The sequence below is a fragment of the Chenopodium quinoa genome, unplaced genomic scaffold (assembly GCF_001683475.1).
Source record: "Chenopodium quinoa cultivar QQ74 unplaced genomic scaffold, ASM168347v1, whole genome shotgun sequence".
Classification (NCBI taxonomy): Eukaryota; Viridiplantae; Streptophyta; class Magnoliopsida; order Caryophyllales; family Amaranthaceae; genus Chenopodium; species Chenopodium quinoa.
This window is the reverse complement of record NW_018742974.1, coordinates 2,150,730-2,171,182: the sequence shown is the minus strand read 5'-3', so window position 1 is coordinate 2,171,182 and position 20,453 is coordinate 2,150,730. Positions and strand designations below refer to the sequence as shown.

Below are 20,453 nucleotides of genomic sequence, written 5' to 3'. Positions count from 1 at the left end.
CACTAAATAATCACAACATAATGAATCTAGGTCTCGGTAATATTGAGGTTGCTTTTCCAATTATAAACCCAATAAACCTTTGATATTGATGATAGGTCATGCCAAAGTTGGGTGTCATTTTATATCTTAGGAGAGTTGGGGTAAATCAAGTTTTACAATTTTAATTGTTTATACTCAACAAGGTTACCTAAAGAGTTTAGAACCTTGAAGCAAAGGGTAATAATTAAACATGTGATGGTTAATTATTCAACCAAGAGTTACAAGAGTTGTAATCAGTAAAGAGTTTACTCACCTTGAAAATGTAATGGTTGATGGTAGGGCCAAAGTCCGGTCAATTATTACACAAATAAAGGGTCTTGGAATCACTTAATTCAAATTAGGATCATTTAAATTGAATAAAGTGCTTTAAAGTTATCGCTAAAATTCACTTATGGTACTTTAAATTTTATCAAATATAATTGAATTTTGCGTTTACTTATAAGTAACATGTCGTTCTATTATATATATAGAAATGGGATCATGTGACAACCAACTCCTATAATAAGAACTAGGAACTCATCCGAGCCGTCCATCGCATTAGATCAGACGGTCTTCAATTCACCCGCCTCATTAAGGGTATTTTCGTAATTTCCGATGTTGAATGACATGTGTTTTATCTCTTTCTCTCCTCTTCTTACTTTCTCTCTCTACCTTCGATCTCTCTAAAGGCGTTGAAGGCGATTTCAACGTTCGACATCGCTCTTCGATTTTGCTCTTCGATTTCTTTGATTTTCTTCTTTGATTTCGCAACTTCTTCGTTGTTCTTCTGCGATTTTCCTTTTTTTTTTGCTGTGATTCAAACATTCTTGAGAGGTAATTTCAGTTTTTTTTTTTGTCTTGTGTATGTTTTTTATTGATTCATCTTATAATTAGGGTTTTTGCTTAGTTTTTGTTCGATTTCGCTATCGATTTCTATTATTATTGCTTTTGGTTTGATTTGTATTGTTATTTAATTTGTTCGATTTCGTTTTTGTTTTCGATTTTATATATAATTAGGGTCTTTGATTTTATTATCATTTTATAACAGTTTTTTTTATGATTTTGATTGCAAAAATTAGGGTTTTCCTGATTATTTGTTCGTGTATTTGTGATTTTGATTTTTATTCTAGGGATTCTTCAATTAATGTTTGCAATTTCACAATTTTGATTATGGCCTGTTGCACAATCGTTGGCCTATTTAAGCAGGCCTTTCTTATTGATTTGTGTCGAACTTATTAGGAAATCGAAGATTTGAAGGAGATTGGTAGTTTGAAAAATTATAGTTGTTGTAGTAGTCTAGTAGGTTGTTAATGTTGTTGACTTCTACGAATATGCTGGTAAAAGCTTTCAGAATTGTGTTTTGGATGGGTTTTTTCAGATTTCTTTTTCCCGCAAAATATTTTTGGTTTTATCATAAATGGTGCTTTGGTTTGTTTCAACTTTCAATTGCCAAAGAACACTAGTTGAAAGTGGCTGAATATGCCAATTTGTGTTGTAGCTGGCTAAGTTATGTAGAATTCAAAGCTGCACATAATTAACTTGTTCCTGCTTTTATTACCTTTATGTGTTTGTGCAGTATTACGTATACTGAACTTTGTAAATTCATTATAGATTGACCAAGTCAGACTTCTGAGGGCCAGTGAATATTGAAAGTGATGAGATGGTTAGCTTGAATGAGATGGTTGAGATAGTTTTGAGCTTTGAGGATAGGAAACTTCCAATCCAGCATATTCCTGGCCCAGAGGGTGTCCGTGGTTGTAACTTTGATAACACTCTAATTAAAGAAAAGCTTGGCTGGTCTCCAACCATGAGGTTAAAGATAAATTTCATGACTTTCACTCAGAAGCTTATCATTGTGATTGGTTATTTTGGAATTCTACGTACCGCTGATGGCAAGGAGTGATGCAATATTTTTGTGAGCAGAGAAGCCGTCAACTGTTTTAGATCGTATATGGGCTTCGCCTTTGCTTTATAGATAGTCATATGCCTTTTCTGCTATGCCTAGAAGTGATTTTAGTAACTGTTTTTTATAAAGTGTTCATCTTGACAGAAATATGGCATATTAATGCAGCAACAATACTCTGTATTATGCTCATCATAAGTTGGGTAGCATTACTGATAAGAGTGTAAAACCAATATCAAGAGTGTTGTAGAAGAGCATTTAAAAAAATAGTTGTTTACAACAATGTAGCTACTTTTATGCGTTAAGTGTCCCATACCATGATCATCAAACTATATATCTAAGAAAATATGAGGAGTTTTAAAGATTGCATTTGTAGCCTTGTCTTACATTTTATAGATTGGTTTATCTACTTCAATTTTTTTTTTTTTAACTTTTATGTAATATTGATTAATTACAAATGTTGAATATACTAGCTCAATTTTTTGATTTATTTTGATTCATTTTTCATTTACTTTGAGTAATTTTTTTTTATTACTATACATTAGCCTACTAACTCAACAGGTAGAGCATTGTGTAATTGCACAAAAGATGTGGGTTCGAATCCCACGTAGGTTTATTTGTGTAATTTGGAGACTAGGCTTAGTCATTTCAAGCTAATTTATTGTTTGTATACTTTAGTATTAATTTGATTTACTTTTTAGTTGATTCGATATACTTTATAGTTAATTTGATATGGACTAGGGACTAGGTAGGGGATAAGAATTTTGGAAATCAAATATGATATTGTGGTGGACTTTTAGACCTAAATACAATTACAGCAATCTGCAATTCATTTTTGTGTATATATGAACCTGGGCTAGCAAAGGAATTCAATCTGCCCCATAGCAGTCGTGCTGTTGCTGCACTTTTCCCTAGTGCTTCTGCACTCAGCCCTAGTGCTGGTGCTGCACTTTTCCCTAGTGCTTATACGCTCAGCCCTAGTGCTGTTGCACTTACCCCTGGTGCTGTTGCACTCAATAGGGGTGATGCTGCACTCAGCAGTGGTGCTACTGCACTATGCAGTGGTCCTTGCCATGGCTTGCTGCTAAAAAAGTTCCAAGTTTGTAAATGTTTTTCAATTACCTATGCGATAATTTTATTTACTTTTAAAAATCTGTTATTTACTTTTCCTTTACTTCGAATGTTTAATATATACTAGCCTACTTTGATAGATTAGTTTATTTACTTTAAAGATATTTTGCTTTACCTTTAAGTAATTTTTCTTTACTATGAAAGTTTTATATTCTAGCTCGATTCATTATGTTGAATAACTTTGCATGACTTGTTTTCATTGTTAGAATTGTAACTACTTAAACATGTTAATAACACTAATCTACTAGCTCAATTGGTAGAGCATTGTGCAAATGCGCAAAGGATGTGGGTTCAAATCCCACGTAGGTTAAATGATCCCACATTACTTCAAATAATTTTATAGTTATTTTTATTTACTTTTGTGACACTTTACATAACTTTAAAGTGTTTCATGTTTACTTTAAGTTGGAGGAAGAAATAATAGAGCTGATACTGGTTCTCTAATCAATCTAATTGGTACTTACATTAAAGATAATTTAATTTAATTTTTAGCGTTTTTTTATTTACTTCAGACATAATTTTCTCCACTTTTGATTTTTTTTTTCGAGGTGTTTTGAGGAAGAAATAGAGTTGAGGTTGGGTCCTCAACCAATCTTTAAAAAAGATGACAACATTTTTGAAGTTTTTTAATTTAATGAAAAGTCAAGGCCTCCAAACCCAATTTGTTTGTATATTTTAGAGTTAATTTGATTTACTTCTTAGTTTTTTTGATATACTTTTGAGATGTTTTGAAATACTTTAGAATATTTTGTATTTACTTTTAGAGGTAACCTATGTAGGAATCGAACCTACATCTCTATGCATCCGCATAGTGTTCTACCACTTGAGCTAATAAGTTTACTTTAAAGTATTTTTTGTTCACTTTAAATACTTTTTTATTTACTTTAGACACTCTATGCATCCGCATAGTGCTCTACCACTTGAGCTAATAGGTTTACTTTAGAGTATTTTTTGTTCACTTTAAATACTTTTTTATTTACTTTAGACAACTGATATAGGAATCTACATTTTCCAACTTTATTCATATTTTGTATTAAGAGTTTATAAACCCTAATGCTAAACCACAGTACACCACACCACACCATGATACCAACAGAAACCTTCTGAATGATATAGATTAAGAGTTAATAAACCCTTTCCCCGATTATCTTTGCAACAAGCAAATCGAAATATGTAGTGTACATAACATTAAGATAACTCTGTTCATATTTCAAGCTAGAGACTTATTTAGTTTACTTCTAGGGAGATCTTGTTTACTTTAAAACATATTTAATTCACTAATTCAAGGTTTGTTTGAAACATAAATTTTTTTAAAGTAAATTAGAACTGACAATAAGTTTAGAACACCTACATTTGCACGTCAATATAACCTTGATTCTCAATAATCTAGTTGTACATGCACATAACATTTACCTCAAGCTAGCACAACACATAACAAAATACTCAACTTTGACTTTTCATGTCTACTATTTCAGAAGTTTAATTTACTTTTAGTGAAATTTCATAGGAAAAATGGAAATTAATAATCCCACCTTTGTCATTTCCGCTCAAAACAATCCCACCTTTTCGAAATCTAGAAACAATCCCACTTTTAACCTCCATCTGCTCAAAACAAGCCTTTTACCTGTTTGTAAAATTGGTAACCTGTTTTAGAAGGTAACTTGCCATGTGTCACCTTCTAATTGGTTTTTTATTAAAATTTAAATAATAAAGTAATTTTTTTTACAAAAAAAACCTTTTCTTCTTCCTTCTTCCCCATTTACCTGATTACCTCCCAGAGTCCCAGCCGGAGCTCCCCCTTTTGTGTCGGGCCTAGCTGCCCTTCCTTGCCTCGCCGACAAAGTCCCACTCTCCTTCCTTGTCGATGATCAAGAAACCCCCACCTCCTTCTTCGTCAAACAACAACCGCAGCTAAGCAAGAGAGAATTTCATCAGATCGATCACACACCTTAATTTACCAATATTACACCTTCAATTCCCTCCCAATAATTCTCAATTTTATTTCATTAAATCATCTGCTAAAAAATTGAAACTTAGTAGTATATATGAGTAGTCTTTATTATATTTAATCTGTACTTATAATAGCTTGTGTAATTGATTGATTTTCACTACAATTTAATTCAGAGAGCAAGTATATCAAATGGATCGATGTTGTGACTGATTATTAGCTTAGATGATTGATTGCTTATTGAACTATTGGGTTTCAAATCTGGGTAAGGGTTCATTTAATTGGGGCTTGGTATTAAATCAGAGGTGAATCATGAAGGTTTTTCGGGTGAAAATGAGTTTCGAATTAAATGTGAGGGGTGAGGAGGTCAGATTTCGGTGTTTAATATGTGACTCTGGGGTTTCGTAGGTACGAGGTGGGGGTGTTGGGTTCGGGGGCACGGTGGTAAGGTTGGGAGTTCGGGGTTAAGGGTGCGGTTTTCAGTAGGAGCCTGGGTGGTGTTTATGGAGGTCTAATGGTGGTGGTTATGGAGATCAGGTGGTGGTGGCTATGGTGGTTTACCATTGAAGTAGATTGGAAGGTTGGAGGTAAAAAGAGATATTTAAGAAATAATAATAAAAAAAAAAAGGTAAAAGGAGATATTTAAGAAATAAAAAATAAATAAATAAAAAATATAAAAAATTAACAGGTTACAAGTAAAAAGGATCATTTTGAGCAGATGGTGGTTAAAGGTGATATTGTTTCTAGATTCGAAAAAGTGGGATTATTTTGAGCAGAAATGACAAATGTGGGATTATTAGTTTCCATTTTTCCAATTTCATATGCTTAACTGAAAGTTGAAAGTTAAGCTACATTTCAAGAAAAACATGATACTAAGAAATATAATTCAAGAAAATAAAACCCCAATCAAGAAAATCCAACATAATAATTACCTTTGTATTTCTTTTGCTTAATCTTCTATTAGCGAGTCATTTGAAAAGTATAATTAACTCAAAAACTCGAAATTCAGTAATCACTTGAACAAAGCAGGACATGAAAATTCCATAATTATAAGAGATAATAAAAAAACAACACCTTTTCTCAATTTTGACTTTTCATGTCTACTATTTCAGAAGTTTAATTTACTTTTCGCCACCTCAACCCCAAACCTTGTTGTTCTTGCCTCCGCCTGAACTCCATCTCACTTTCATATGCTTAACTGCAGCAGCTCATAATATCCTTGTACCCTGTTGAATCTCTGATAACTACACCAAACTGAACTTCCCTACAGTGCTTTATAATCGACTTACTTTTACTTAGTTTCTATCCACATTAGAAAGTGATAATATGATTCATTGGGGAATTTAACAAATAGTTGGTGTGCGTTCACTTAATATTTTGCTTAAATTTAGATGAAATTAAACAAAAATTAGTGAAATACAAACACAAATATTAGTGAAAATACAAAATTAGCAGGTAATCCGGAATTACACTATTAAGAACCCTAAATTGACCTTACTAACAACAAAATTCATGAAATATCACATATAGATAACTTTATTGAAACTTGTTGATTTCAAACAACAAAAAAAAAGAAAAAAAAAATCTTACTGCTTCAATGGAGTACAAAGAGCACGAAAGCTGCTTTAATAGAGAAGAGAATGCTCGAAAACTGCTCTAATGGAGAGCTCAAAGCAGTAGCATCAATGGAGGAGAGAGATTGATTGGAGGAGAGAAAAAGTGTAGAGCTAATTGCATGATTCAAAATTCTAAATATTAAATGATCTGAACCGTTTATTTCCTTTTAATTTGACGGTTGTGATGAGTTCCTAGTTCCTATTATAGAGCTAGTTCTCATTATAACCTGTTCCTACTCACACACACACACACACACACATACACACACATATATATGTAATCTCTTCGATTGAAAATAAAGTTGAGAAACGTTCTCAAAAAGGTTAAAAGATAATCCATAAACCTATATTCCAATTTTGCTAAGATGGTTCTTAAACGCAAGTTTTAGAAACCCATGTCACATGTCTAAGGTTGGTTTTATTCAAAATGTTTGAGTAAAATGCCAACAAATCTTTATTTTGAAAAAGGTTTCAAGGGATATAATGAGATGAAAGGTATGAACACTCCAAAAGACAAGTATAGAAATCCAATAAAATCTCTTATCTTCAGTATGATTGAATATAAGAAAGTGATTGAAAATCTCTATGATCAAAAGTTGATCAAATGGCGTTATTCTTCATCCACTTTATATAAAAGTTAAATAGTTGATTAATCTCTATTATGAATAATGATTGAATAGACTTAGCAAAATCATGAAAAATGCTTAAAGAAGTTAAGCAAGCATCATTTTAAACCTAAGAGAAATGTTTTAAGTGGCTCAAATGGGAAAGGTTTAAGAATATATGAGGATTGCATTAAGAGGTTATAGGCCAAGAAATGCAAACATGTTGCTACTTCTCAAACCTACAACTACTTACATGCTAAAAGTTGATATGAACAACAAATGTTTCCAAGTTAAATGGGCCAATTCCAATTGATTAGAAACAACCTCATACAGTTGGAAGGTAATACAATGGAAATATTCCAATTTAAGAATTATATTATAGAAATTGATTTAGCATATTGGACATGTGATGTCATGTTTAGTTCAATCTCATTGATAATGTGTTTGAACTTAATGAAGAAGTATGGCTTAAGAAGAAATAAATCTACAAGTTTAGAAGCAAATGTTGCTACTTTACAAGTAGAATCTACAAGTTTGGAAGCAAAAGTTGCAACTTTACAAGTAGAACTTATATTTCACCTTACCTAGTAATAATTGGCTCGAATTAAATAAATGTTATTCATTCTTGCCATCATCAAAAAATGCACCATTCAATGTTAGTAATGACTAAGCATTAAAGATTCAAAAATTGTAGAGTAAATGTTATTCTAAGACTTATTGAGTCACGATGTGTTTTGAATTGCTAAATAAGTTTAAAGTTCTATGTGATAGAAATAATTAAACCATTTATGTATATAAATTGTCCCTAAAATTTCAATTGATTCAAATGAAAAATGAACATTGCATACGGAAGATCCAAAGGGATGGACTTTCAATATCATTGGATTATGAATCCATTGATAAATGTAATTATCATTCAAATTTGAAATTTTGACAAAGTCATCGTTTAGAGAAATGATGATATGGACTTAAGGTCGAATACATATTGATGTGAGAAAACCTAAGGTTCAGTAACTAGAGACGGAGAATGAAACTTCATTTGTGATATGATCTCTTATGCTTAGTTGAAGCTAAAGTGTGAAAGTTTTGAAAAGTTCACAAGTCTAATATGAAGTTCAGAATCAACTTAACGATATAATGATTACATTACAATATGATTGTAATTGTGAAAATTTAAGTCAAGACATATACTTGGCAACACATTCAAAATATTGCGATATGATCATATTAATGAGAATTTAAGCCAAGTCCTTGATAAACATCCAAGTGTTGTGAAATCGTTTTATAACAAACTCCAAAAGAAAGCCTTATGAAGCGTCTATAGATGGAGCTATCAATCTATATGAGATATATTTTACCCTATCTTCCAACTTTTATTCAGGGGAAATACTTTTAAGATGAGTTACAAAACTAAACAAAATTACATATGTTAAATCAAAATGTAGCAAAGGCTTCATATGTGATATGGATAAGAAAAATTCTTATAAAGTCTTTCTATAAAGCAAAGAATAAAAGATGTATTAAATCATTTAATGCACGTTTGATTCCTATATAGAACACGGTCACTACTACCCAAAGTTATACTTGGCACAAAATGTTTGTTGCTCATGTAGGTGCCCTTTATGGAAAAGATATCATTTCCAAAAGGTCAAGTGGGAGTAGTGTAAATCACGAAAGAATTCGAGAAAAGCAACAAACAAACATGGTTTAAACCATGGTTGGTTCACCCTATGCTAGATGTGCCTATTCAAAAGGCTAGTGGGAGTATAAGATTCTCGAAAAGTTCAAGAGCCTTGAAAGAGTTCAAGAAAAGTTAATTCGAAAATCTTGAAGAAATTCGAGAAGGGATCGAATAAAAACAACAATGTGAGCATGATTCACCTCATGTTACAAATGACAACGCGTGGTCTCATTAAGTGTAATGGAATAATAACTATGTGTCGAAGGTAGTTATTCCAAGTGCACATCCTCTATTGTCGTTTCTCATTGAAAACTAAACAAACTTGTTGTATAAGTTTCAATTGTTGCATAAAAACCCACAATAATGACTAGCATAAGTAAAACTTAGCCAAAGAAACGCGCCACCACCACACCTTGAGTTCGTGAAGGAGGACAAAAGATAAGGAGATGAGAGATAAAAATAAGGAGATAAGAGATGAAAGAGAAGGAGATGGAGAAAGGATAATGACTAGCATAAGTAAAACTTAGCCAAAGAAACGCACCACCACCGCACCTTGAGTTCGTGAAGGAGGACGAAAGATAAGGAGATGAGAGATGAAAGAGAAGGAGATAAGAGATGAAAGAGAAGGATATGGAGAAAGGAAAGAGGACGGGAAAAATGAGGGGAAAAGGGAGGAGAGAGAAAATGGAGGGAGGGGAGGAGAGAGAACGTGAGAAAAATGAGGGGAAATGGAGGAGAGAGATCAGAGAATGGAGGGAGGGGAGGAGAGAGCGTGAGATTGAGAGGTAAGGGGAGGAGAGAGAGAGAATGGAGGGAGGGGAGGAGAGAGAGCGTGAGAATTGAAGGGGTAAGGGGAGGAGAGAGAATAGATGGGCCTTTTATCTTTTGGGGTTTTTCTAGCAAATGGCAAGCAGTTCAAGGTTCAAACCGCTTTCCATTTACATTGTGGTAAGCGGTTCACCCAAAACCGCCTGCCATTTGCTTATTTTAGTTTTTTTTTTTTGGTGTTTTTGGATGCGAAATTCTATAATCGCTTGCATTTGGGGCTTCCCATTTAATTTTTTCTACTAGTGTATAAAGGGTGTTTCCTAGTTACTTCAAAAGTTGACTAGGAGCTTTGGTTTCACAAGATTGGATAGAGTCTACCTATTTAATTAGGAATGTGTCTTGGCCCCTTGAAAAGGGAGAATTCAGAAAATGCATGGTCGTGCTCAAATGGATTATAACACTACTACAAAAAAAACCTAATAAGGCGGACTTTTTAGAGTCACCTATACATAAGGTGCGACTTATTAACTTATTGAGTTGCCTCATACTTATTTGGCGACTTGTTAAGTTGGGGTTAAAATCAACAAAGCACCTAACGAGTCACCTAATATATATGAGGTGACTTGATAGGTTAACAAGTCTCCCCATATATGCATGCGACTTAATAACCTGACTTATATGGTGGATTAAATTAGATTTTCAAATTCACCTGTACGTAAAGTGCGACTCGAAAACTTGTCGAGTCGCCTTATACATATTAGGCGACTTAATAGGTGAGTTTTGATGGTGTAGACACCCATTTGTGTCTCCCCAAAACCAAACACAGTGATGAGTACCTTTCACGTCGAATCATAATCGAATGAAGTGAAAGTGTGGAAAGTCTAGTGTTGCGGTTAGTTTTTATTTCTTTTCTTTCTCTCTGTTTTTGAAAACCTATTTTAAGAAAACAGCCAATCCATTTTGGTTTGGTCCATGGCAAGGGTCCAATAATGGTGTAGTTGGGTTGGGTTCGAAAAGAGCTTTCCAATGATATATTATACGCCCCATTCCGATAAATAATGAGGAAGTTATGGCCAAATTACTAAACTGGGCCCGATTTGATCTTTATATGCGGCCCAATGATCTAGAGGAGGGCCTTTTATGATTTATCATTCCTAATGCAATTAGGATTGATTATGGTCTTCTAGAATCTTCTAGAAGGTTCTTTTGAATCTTAATTTAATTAGCATTGATAAATTGACTTTAATTGACTTTTAAGAGTTTAAATTAGAATAAAAGAAGTGTTTTTAAGGAAATTACAGTTTTACCCTCTCGTACGATTAAATTTTATCAAAATAAGAAAACGCGTGGAAAACTATTTGCAGAGCCATACGACATGTCTGTTGCCTGGCGATAGACCTGGCGTCTGGCGACAGACGCGTGTTTGGCGCTGCAATCGTGTTTTATTCTTTTCGAAACTCTGATTTGTTTTTTTTTATCATATCCGGCTGATTTTCTCTATAAATCGCCTCCTAAAACCTCTGTTTTCAATCACCAACTCTCATCAAGAAATTCTTGATTACTCTCTCTCTTTTCTAAACTAGCTTTTCTCATACAAAATTCCGTATTCATAAGATCTAGACACACCTAGCCAAGTTTGAAGTTGCCTTCGCCCTATACTTGAAAGGTTTAATTTCTGAGGGTTTGGTCCTAAATCTCTCTTTCAATTATTTAATTTAATTTTTTTAATTTATTATTTCTCTTGAAATTACTAACGTGTGTATTTTGTTATTAGAAAGAGGTACGAGGCATCCAAGTAAATGCTTTAATTGTTTGCATTGTTATTATGATATAGAAATAATGTCTAGGTTGTTATTATGATTCCTAGTGTCATGTTAGGGTGTTTTGATCTTCCTAGTATCATGTTTAGGGAAAAAGTTATTATATCAAATATGCTTATTATGTTTCCTGTGATGCTTCCTATTCCCTTTCTTAATATTCATGTTAGTATCATGTTAGGGATAAATATTTGATCTTTGATGTTTAGTGACATGCTAGGGTTTGTTATTAATCTTGTTAGTATCATGCCTAGGATCTTGCTATTAATATCATACTTTAACATGATTATTTTGTTATTATGATGATTACTATTATTATGTTTCTTGATATATATTAATTATTGTTATTGCTTGATCACGCCTTTTATGCATGTTTGAAAGGAATTAGTACTTGTAATCATGCTTAATAAGATAATTAATAATCTTGTTTAGGGTTAATTTGATTATAATTCAAGTGATCGCTAATAGTTTTATTTGTGCATTAATATTCAACCAACATAGATAAACAGGTTTAGGTTAAACCTAATGATTGCATGTTAGTTAGAAAGCGCACATGAATACGATCAGAATAAAGTAGAGGCCTATTATTAAGGCAGGTTCATTCTATTTAGGTAGGATTTGTACCTTCATCCCCGAACTACCAGTCATGGTTCTAGACCTATTGGAGTTGACGATCTCCTAGATCGTTATGGGGTGTAACCTTCACCTTGTGAACGGTTTACAAGTTCCCTAAACTTGTTGGCGACTCTTTTGCTCTAGCTTCCTTCCCTTTGGATGCCACAATGCTTAAGTGTATGATCACAGTGGGGTTCAAGTTTGGGGTAATGCTTGAAATATTCCCTACACTTTTTGGCGACTCAACTGGGGAGGATTTCTATTTTAATTCCTGAAATTTATTTCGGCAACGATTTAGAATGAGTGGATGAGACTCGAAAAGTTCTAAGTATTTCATGTGTGTAATTTTGATTAACATTATTGTCATATGCATAAAAAAGATCTCATTGGAAAGTGTGGAAAGTCTAGTGTTGCGGTTAGTTTTTATTTCTTTTCTTTCTCTCTGTTTTTGAAAATCTATTTTAAGAAAACAGCCAATCCAGTTTGGTTTGTTCCATGGCAAGGGTCCAATAATAGTGTTGTCGGGTTGAGTTCAAAAAGAGCTTTCCAACGATACATTATAAGCCCAATTCCGATGAATAATGAGGAAGTTATGACCAAATTACTAAACTAGGCCCGGTTTGATCTTTATATGCGGCCCAATGATCTAGAGGAGGGCCTATTATTGATTTATCATTCCTAATGAGATTAGGATTGATTATAGTTTTCTAGAATCTTCTAGAAGGTTCTTTTGAATCCTAATTTAATTAGCATTGATAAATTTACTTTAGTTGACTTTTTAGAGTTTTAATTAGAATAAAAGAAGTGTTTTTGAGGAAAATACTATTTTACCTTCTCGTACACTTAAAATTTATCAAAATAAGAAAACGCGTGGAAAATTATTTCTAGCGCCATACGACAGCTCTGTCGACTGGCGTCAAACTTGGCGTTTGGCGACAATATGTAGTCTGGCAACAGGCGCATGTTTGGCGCTGCAATTAGGGGTGTTCAAAAATACCCGACCTGACTGTCCCGATGTAAAATAGTCGGGTATTTAAAAAAAAAATTATTTTTTCGGGTCAGGTTCCCGACCCGAAAATCTGTGTAGCTCTCGGGTCGGGACATGGGCCAGTTTGTGTTGTTAGCGGGTACCCGAAAACCCGTTAAGGGATTTTTTTCCTGGAATCTTTCTTAGCTGTTAGGGTTTATTTTCTTTCACTTTTTCCCTCTTATGCACTCAGCCGTTTAAACTCAGTACTTTCTCTTTCTCTCTCTTCTAATCCTCTCTTTCTCTCTCTTCTAGTTCTCTCTCTCTTTGCCTGGTTTCCATCTATTCCCCATGTTCAGTTGTTCATCTTACATTCCTTGATCTATTAATTTCGTTACTTGTGGTTGAAAGAAGATAAAGTGTTGCAATCTTCTCCAAGAAATTTAACCATGAACATCTCCAAATCCCAAAAGACAAGGAAGAAGTAACATTCCAATGGTGATAATCAAAATGCTAGAAGACGAAGAACTCCAAAACATCGAAAATCTAAATCATCAATGGAGATCTCAACTCGATGCAGCATATTCAATTTTTCAATGGATCTCGTAATTAACGTCATCGATCTATTTCACTTGTCTTCAGAAATGTGGGCCACTTTAAATTCATTAGCACCCATTTCTCTGACTCATTGCATTAATTCATTTCCATGAGTTGCATGTTACAGTAAACCAATAACCTTTTTTTTTTTAATTTATTTTTATTTAGTATGATATTATAATTTGTTATTATTCCTCCATTACTTCCTTCTTCATTTGTTTATGTATAACCACTATGATTGTGTGATTTTTCTATTATATGCTAATTAGATTATACAAAGTACTGTATGAATTGGATTTTTTATTTTTTATTTTTGCACAGTAGACCTCTTAGTTTATGTTCAGATGCTTTGGTTCCTTGATACCAATAGCAATTTGTAATAATATGGATTATTTTCATTTCTTAACTTGTATTTATATGGATTATTTGGTATGGATTAGTAGATTATTGTTCATCAATTTTCACATTTTGGCAGTAAATTATTATCATAATTAATTCGGGTACCCTATGTCCCGACCCGAGAATTCGGGTACTCGGTTTTCTCGGGTCGGGACATGGGCCGATTTTCCAACTACCCGAATTTCGTACCCGAAAACCCGGGTACCCGGATTTGAACAGCCTTAGCTCAGTCGTGTTTTATTCTTTTCAAAACTCTGATTCGTTTTCTATCATATCCGGCTGATTTTCTATATAAATAAACTCTTAAAATCTTCGTTTTCAATCACCAATTCTCATCTAGAATATCTTGATTACTCTCTCTCTATCTTTTCTAAACTAGCCTTTTGCACACAAAATTAGGCATTCATAAGATTTAGACACACCTAGCCAAGTTCGAAGTTGCCTTCGCCCTAGACGTGAAAGGTTTTAATTTCTGAGAGTTTGGTCCTAAATCTCTATTTCAATTATTCAATTTAATTGTTGATTTTATATTTTCCTTCAAGTTACTAACGCGTGTATTTTGTTATTAGAAAGAGATACAAGACATCCAAATAAGTGCTTTAAATTGTTTGCATTGTTATTATGATATAGAAATCATGTTTAGGTTGTTGTTATGATTCCTATTGTCATGTTAGGGTGTTTTGATCTTCCTAGTATCATGTTTAGGGTAAAGGTTAAAATATCAAATATGACAATTGTAATTTCTATGATGTCTTTTATTGTCTTTCATAATATGCATGTTAGTATCATGTTAGGTCTGAAGCTTTGATTTTTATCATTTAGTGACATGTTAGGATTTGTTATTAATCTTGTTAGTATCATGCCTAGGATCTTGCTATTAATATTATGCTTTAACATGATTATTATTTTGATTATGATTATTATTATTATTATTTATTCCTTGGTCACGCCTTTTATGCATGTTTAAAGGGAATTGGTATTGTAATCACGCTTAATAAGATAATTAATAATCTTGTTTAGGGTTAATATGATTATAATTCAAGTGATCGCCAATAATAGATTTTATTTGTGCATTAATATTCAACTAACATAGATTAAACAGGTTTAGGGTAAACCTAATGATTGCATGTTAGTTAGAAAGCGCACATAAATATGATAAGAATAAAGTAGAGACCTATTATTAGGGTAGGTTCAATCTCTTTTAGGTTGAATTTGTACCTTCATCTCCAAACTTTCAGTCATGGTTCCAGACCTATTGGAGTTGACGATCTCCTGGATCGTTAAGGGGTGTAACCTTCACCCTGTGAACGGTTTACAAGTTCCTAAAACTTGTTGGCGACTCTTTTGTTCTAGCTTCCTTCCCTTTGTACGCCACCATGCTTAAATGTATGATCACAGTGGGGTTCAAGTTTGGGGTAATGCTTGAAATATTTCCTACAGTTTTTTGGGACTCCACTGGGAAGGATTTCTATTTTAATTCTTAAAATATATTTTGGCAATAATTTAGAATGAGTGGATGAGACTCGAAAAGTTATAAGTATTTCATGTGCGTAATTTTGATTAACATTATTGTCATATGCATAAAAAAAAAAGATCTCATTGGAAAGACCATCCGTAATGAGTTAAAAACATAGGATTTTTACACGTAGAAAATTTGAGGAATATCTTTCACAACTAGGATCGAAATAATGCTGCGCGAAACTGGAAAATTTATTGAGCATAGAAAGATGCTGAGGCATGTAGGAACTGGCGTCCAGAAAACAGAGTCTGTCGCCGATGATTTGACTCTGTCGGCAGGCGACAGAATCAAATTGCGGCGACGACCTCTGTTCGCTGGCGCCAAGTTCTTCCAATAGCGAGCCAGAACTATGCGTTCTAATTTTGACCAGTTTTTAGCACTATTTTCTCGATCCTACTTCCTGATTGAGTTTTTGTCACTTTTCTGAAACCCTTATGTAATCTACATATGGACATAACCCTCTGGGAATTCATGCTCCATCTACCTGATTGAACGCTCTGTGCAACAAAGGGTTCATCCGAGATTGTTGAATTCACCAAACCAAGAAAGCGAGTTTTTAACTCGCGGTGTCCCTTCCATTCGTGCCAACCCTTCAAAAGGTAAGGCTTCAGCGCGGTGCATCCAGAAAAGTAACCATGGACCCTCTTTGACTAACCCATATCCCGAACTTTAGAGAGCTAGAGCCATGGTTAGGTTGCAAACTCATTGCATCATATTGTGTCTACCTGACTAATTGTGCATTATTTGTTGTGCATACTCTATGTGTTTTTCCTAACCGTTTGTTGACTTGTGTTTAAGTCTAAATAAAATTATTAATGACTAAAAGGACTTTGCCTAATTAATTAATTAATTAATTTGAGTAATTAAAGTCTAATAATTTAATCAGAATTGACTTAGTATGACTTTAGGCATGTCTCGTAGGGTAATAATACTGAAAGCAGTCCCAGATTAACGCACCAATAATGGCGCCAAAATTTGGACTACAGCGCCGCACTGTGTTGTGTAACGCCTGGCGACAACTCTATCGTCTGGCGCTGCACTGCAGAGTGCGGCGACAGTCATGTTGCTTTGGCGACAGTTTGGTATTTTGCTCGAGTTATCACTATAAGTCTAATTAAACAGTTTGCGAATCAATTCGATTATTTTGTTAATAACATTACCTTTGTCAAGTCCTTAATTGAGTATAGACATAAGTCCCATGGTCTTACAGAAGAGTCAAAACATGTCACTTACACTCAAAATATAAAGCACACACTAATATGTATATACACTTTGACCATGTCTAAGAGAGTCTTGTATGCGCGTGTTTTTCGTCATTTTTTTTAGGGGGCTAAGTCGGATATTAATCCTCCAATTAAACCACTTGTTTGAACCCTATGCTTGATCCGAAAAATATACACCTAGTTTTTGTTTTTTCTTTTTCTTTATAAACCCGTAAACTCAAAGTCAATTTGAGTCAAGTCATTAAAACAAAAATGGTTTAATTTACACCGCATGGTCAAGAAAGTAAGGGCGTTTGATCAAAGACAACCTTTTCGTTCAAGTACAACCTTTTGACAAACCAATCGCTCAAAAAAGGAAAGCTAAGAAGATAATGGCAACTCAGGAAGAAGCCAACGAACTTAGGAATCAATTGACTGACATAACTAAAGTGATGAAGGCTTTAAGCCTTCAAATTAATGACCCTGTGAAGCAACAACAAATGGATCTTATGCAAGAAAGCTTGAGCAAGCTATCTAGTGACTACAAGTTTCAAGGCATTAGTTCACAAGGGATCTCGTTGGATAAGGAGCTTCTTCCGCAGAAGTTCAATGCTAACGACATCCCAAAATTCAAGGCAACTGACAACCCTTATTTTCATTTAAGAGCTTTTGAAACAATAATGAGTATTAAGGATATTGACAAAAAAATATTTCCTTCTTTATTCTCCTTATCTCTTGAAACCGTTTGCCAACAATGGTTTTTCTCTCTTAACAAAGAGAAAACCTCTACTTGGGAGACAATAGTAAATGCTTTCATTGATAGGTATAAATGCAATATTCAAGTTGAAACTGTTTATAAGGAACTTGAATTACTGAAACAGAAAGAGAATGAAGGTTTCACTTCTTTCTTTAATAAATGGAGAGAAACCTTTGCTAAGATAATTGAAGTACCAAGCGAAAAAGAATCTGTGAGGTTGTTCATCAAGAGCCTTCAAGAAAAGTACTCCAAGCATCTGAAATATCAAAATAATCTACACACCTTCAAGGCCGTCTATGACATTGGAATTAACATTGAAGATGACCTTGCTAAATTAAAAGCTGCTAACAATAACTCTAACAGTGGCAGGAAAGGCAAGAAGAACGACAATCCTTCTTCTTCCAAAACCACCCACTCAAACAATGTTAGCACCTTTAATTTTAGTGAAGTCCTTGCTATGAAAAAACAAGGACAAAAGAAACCATTTAGGAGAAACTTTACTCCTATTGGTATGAGTTATGACACCGCATTCGACCGACTGAATGCAAAAGATCTTATAACTCCTATTGGACTATTTGGGGACCCACCAGTTGCAAAGAGAGCAGCTAATTGGAACCCCAATGCACACTGCAAATATCACCAAGGTAGGGGCCATCTCACTGAAAATTGTTGGAAGCTTAAGGAAGCTATCCAAGATTTAATTGATAACAACAAACTACCATTGCCCCCTGCCAGTAAGAAGCCAAGCATCAACAATTCACCTCTCTCCCATACCTAGGCTATCTCCGATGAAGAAAACGATGTTGATCCCTCATCCCTCATCAAACCCATTGAAGAAATTCATGTTATCGAAGAAGAGGAGGAGATCTTTTTCGATGCCATGGATGACTTTCCAGAACCAGCAAGCAAGGAAGATGTGCCAATGCTTATATGGTCCATGTGGGAGGGAACAGACTTACTACGTGAGGCTCTTGAATATGCAAAGAAAAAAGGGGAGGAGCTTCAGAAAAAGTGTAATAAAATTCCACCCACGAAGAAGAAAACATTCCCTCTACAAGTAATTGACAGACCCAAGAAGAGTAATAAACTCTATACTCCAATTGGTACTTCATATGCTAAAATGTTTCAATTGCTCTCCGAGAATGGTAAGGTCAAACCTCTCGAACCGAGACCATTTGAATCCCTAAAGAGGACAGACCGATTCTACTGTCCATACCATCAATCAGGGGGACATACCATCGAAAACTGTTTTAAATTTAAAGATTTAATTCAGAAGATGAATAATGATTAGAAACTAGTTCAAATCCCACAAGAAGAAGACATAAGCATCAATGGGGTTTGGGACAGCGATGAAGAAGGCGTCTAATTAAAAGACATGGAAAAACCTCCACTTTTAGTGTCGTATTCAGTAGGTGACTTTTGGGATGAAGAGGATTCACCTATAGGCATCCTCACAAGATTTGGGAGAATACAACCTCCCGTCTCTACACAACCAATGTCAACCGTGCAGCAAGTTCCTATACCTATTATAGAAGAGAATGACATTGTCAAGCAATTCAAAAAGACTAAGGTCGAGATGAATGTATGGAAACTTCTAGCTACATCTCGAGAACATAGGTTGGAAGTAATGAATGCCTTGGATAATATAGGGATAAATTTTGACACCACTCCTGAGGGGTTGGCTAACTTCCTTAAGAGTGATCTCCCTAGTCCTATCAACTTGATTACCTTTTCTGACAAAAATTTACCTCAATAAGGTGACAAGCATTACAAGGCACTAAACCTCACAGTAGTTTGCAAGAGAATGAACGTCCCAATGACTCTTGTAGACAATGGATCGGCAATTAATCTCTGTCCACTCAGAACTACGAGGATGTTAGGCATAAGGGATGAAGACTTAATCCCGTCAACACAAGAAATAAGAGCTTATGACAATACTCGTCGTCAAGCTCTTGGTAAAATTACTATGATTATAGCGGCGGGAGCAGTAGAACATGCCACTACCTTCCAAGTGGTAGATATTAAGGCTTCATTCAACTTATTGTTGGGACTCCCTTGGCTTCATGACCTCAAGGCCGTCCCTTCATCTCTTCACCAACAGGTAAAAGCCATAGTTGGAGGAATCCCCATCACAATTGATGCTTCACCCATGAGGATTAAAGCTGTTGAAAATCCAATTATTAATGTGGAGCACGATGAATATGACGAAGACTTGTGGGGCTTTAATGAAGAGGTCTCCTTAATCAAGGAGGATGAAAGGACCCCTCTCTGTCATGACCCCCACTCCAATACGACGGTAAACGCTATTATTAAGAGACAAGGGAACTTTCCTAGAATGACTCTAGGAAATAAGAAGGAGATAGCAAAACAGTTAGAATTACATGGCCTCCCTAAATTAGATACCTTCGGACTTGGTTTTGAACCGAATCGCGAAGATCTTAAGCGAGCCCAGGAAAGGTCTAAGGCGCGTAGGAACGCTCGCATCCAAAAGAAAGCAATCCCAATGGATCAGTATCCTCTTACTCTCAACGGACAGTTCAAAAAAGAAGGAGAGGACTATCCATGCTATGAATTTCCCGAACCTTTTGTTGTAAATGACATAAGGCAACCGGGGTTTGAGATATTCTTAGATTGATACTTTCTAGATGAGATCCCAACTCCTGTTCATAAGGAGAAAGCACCCCCATGCTTTGACTTTAATGTCATGGGATTACTATTTGGGCGACAAAAAGATGAGCCGAGATACATAAAGAATAATTCCTCGCTCATCCAAACGGTCCTACAAAGCCAGAACTTTGACCCTTCAAAGCTCATCACTCAAGAAGAAGGATTAGTACAAGGGTGGCATAAGACAGTCAAGGTGACTACTCCAAGTGGAAGGAAAATCTCCATAATGACAGGGCAAGGACC

The 20,453-nt window shown here is 34.7% G+C and overlaps 1 long non-coding RNA gene across 1 annotated transcript; it reads left to right on the top strand.

The window, feature by feature from the left end:
* Positions 1-670: 670 nt before the first annotated feature.
* LOC110729233 lies at positions 671-2,407 on the top strand. The gene is made up of 2 exons (XR_002512859.1): positions 671-852; positions 1,630-2,407. It is a non-coding gene; the product is annotated as an uncharacterized LOC110729233 (long non-coding RNA).
* Positions 2,408-20,453: the final 18,046 nt, after the last annotated feature.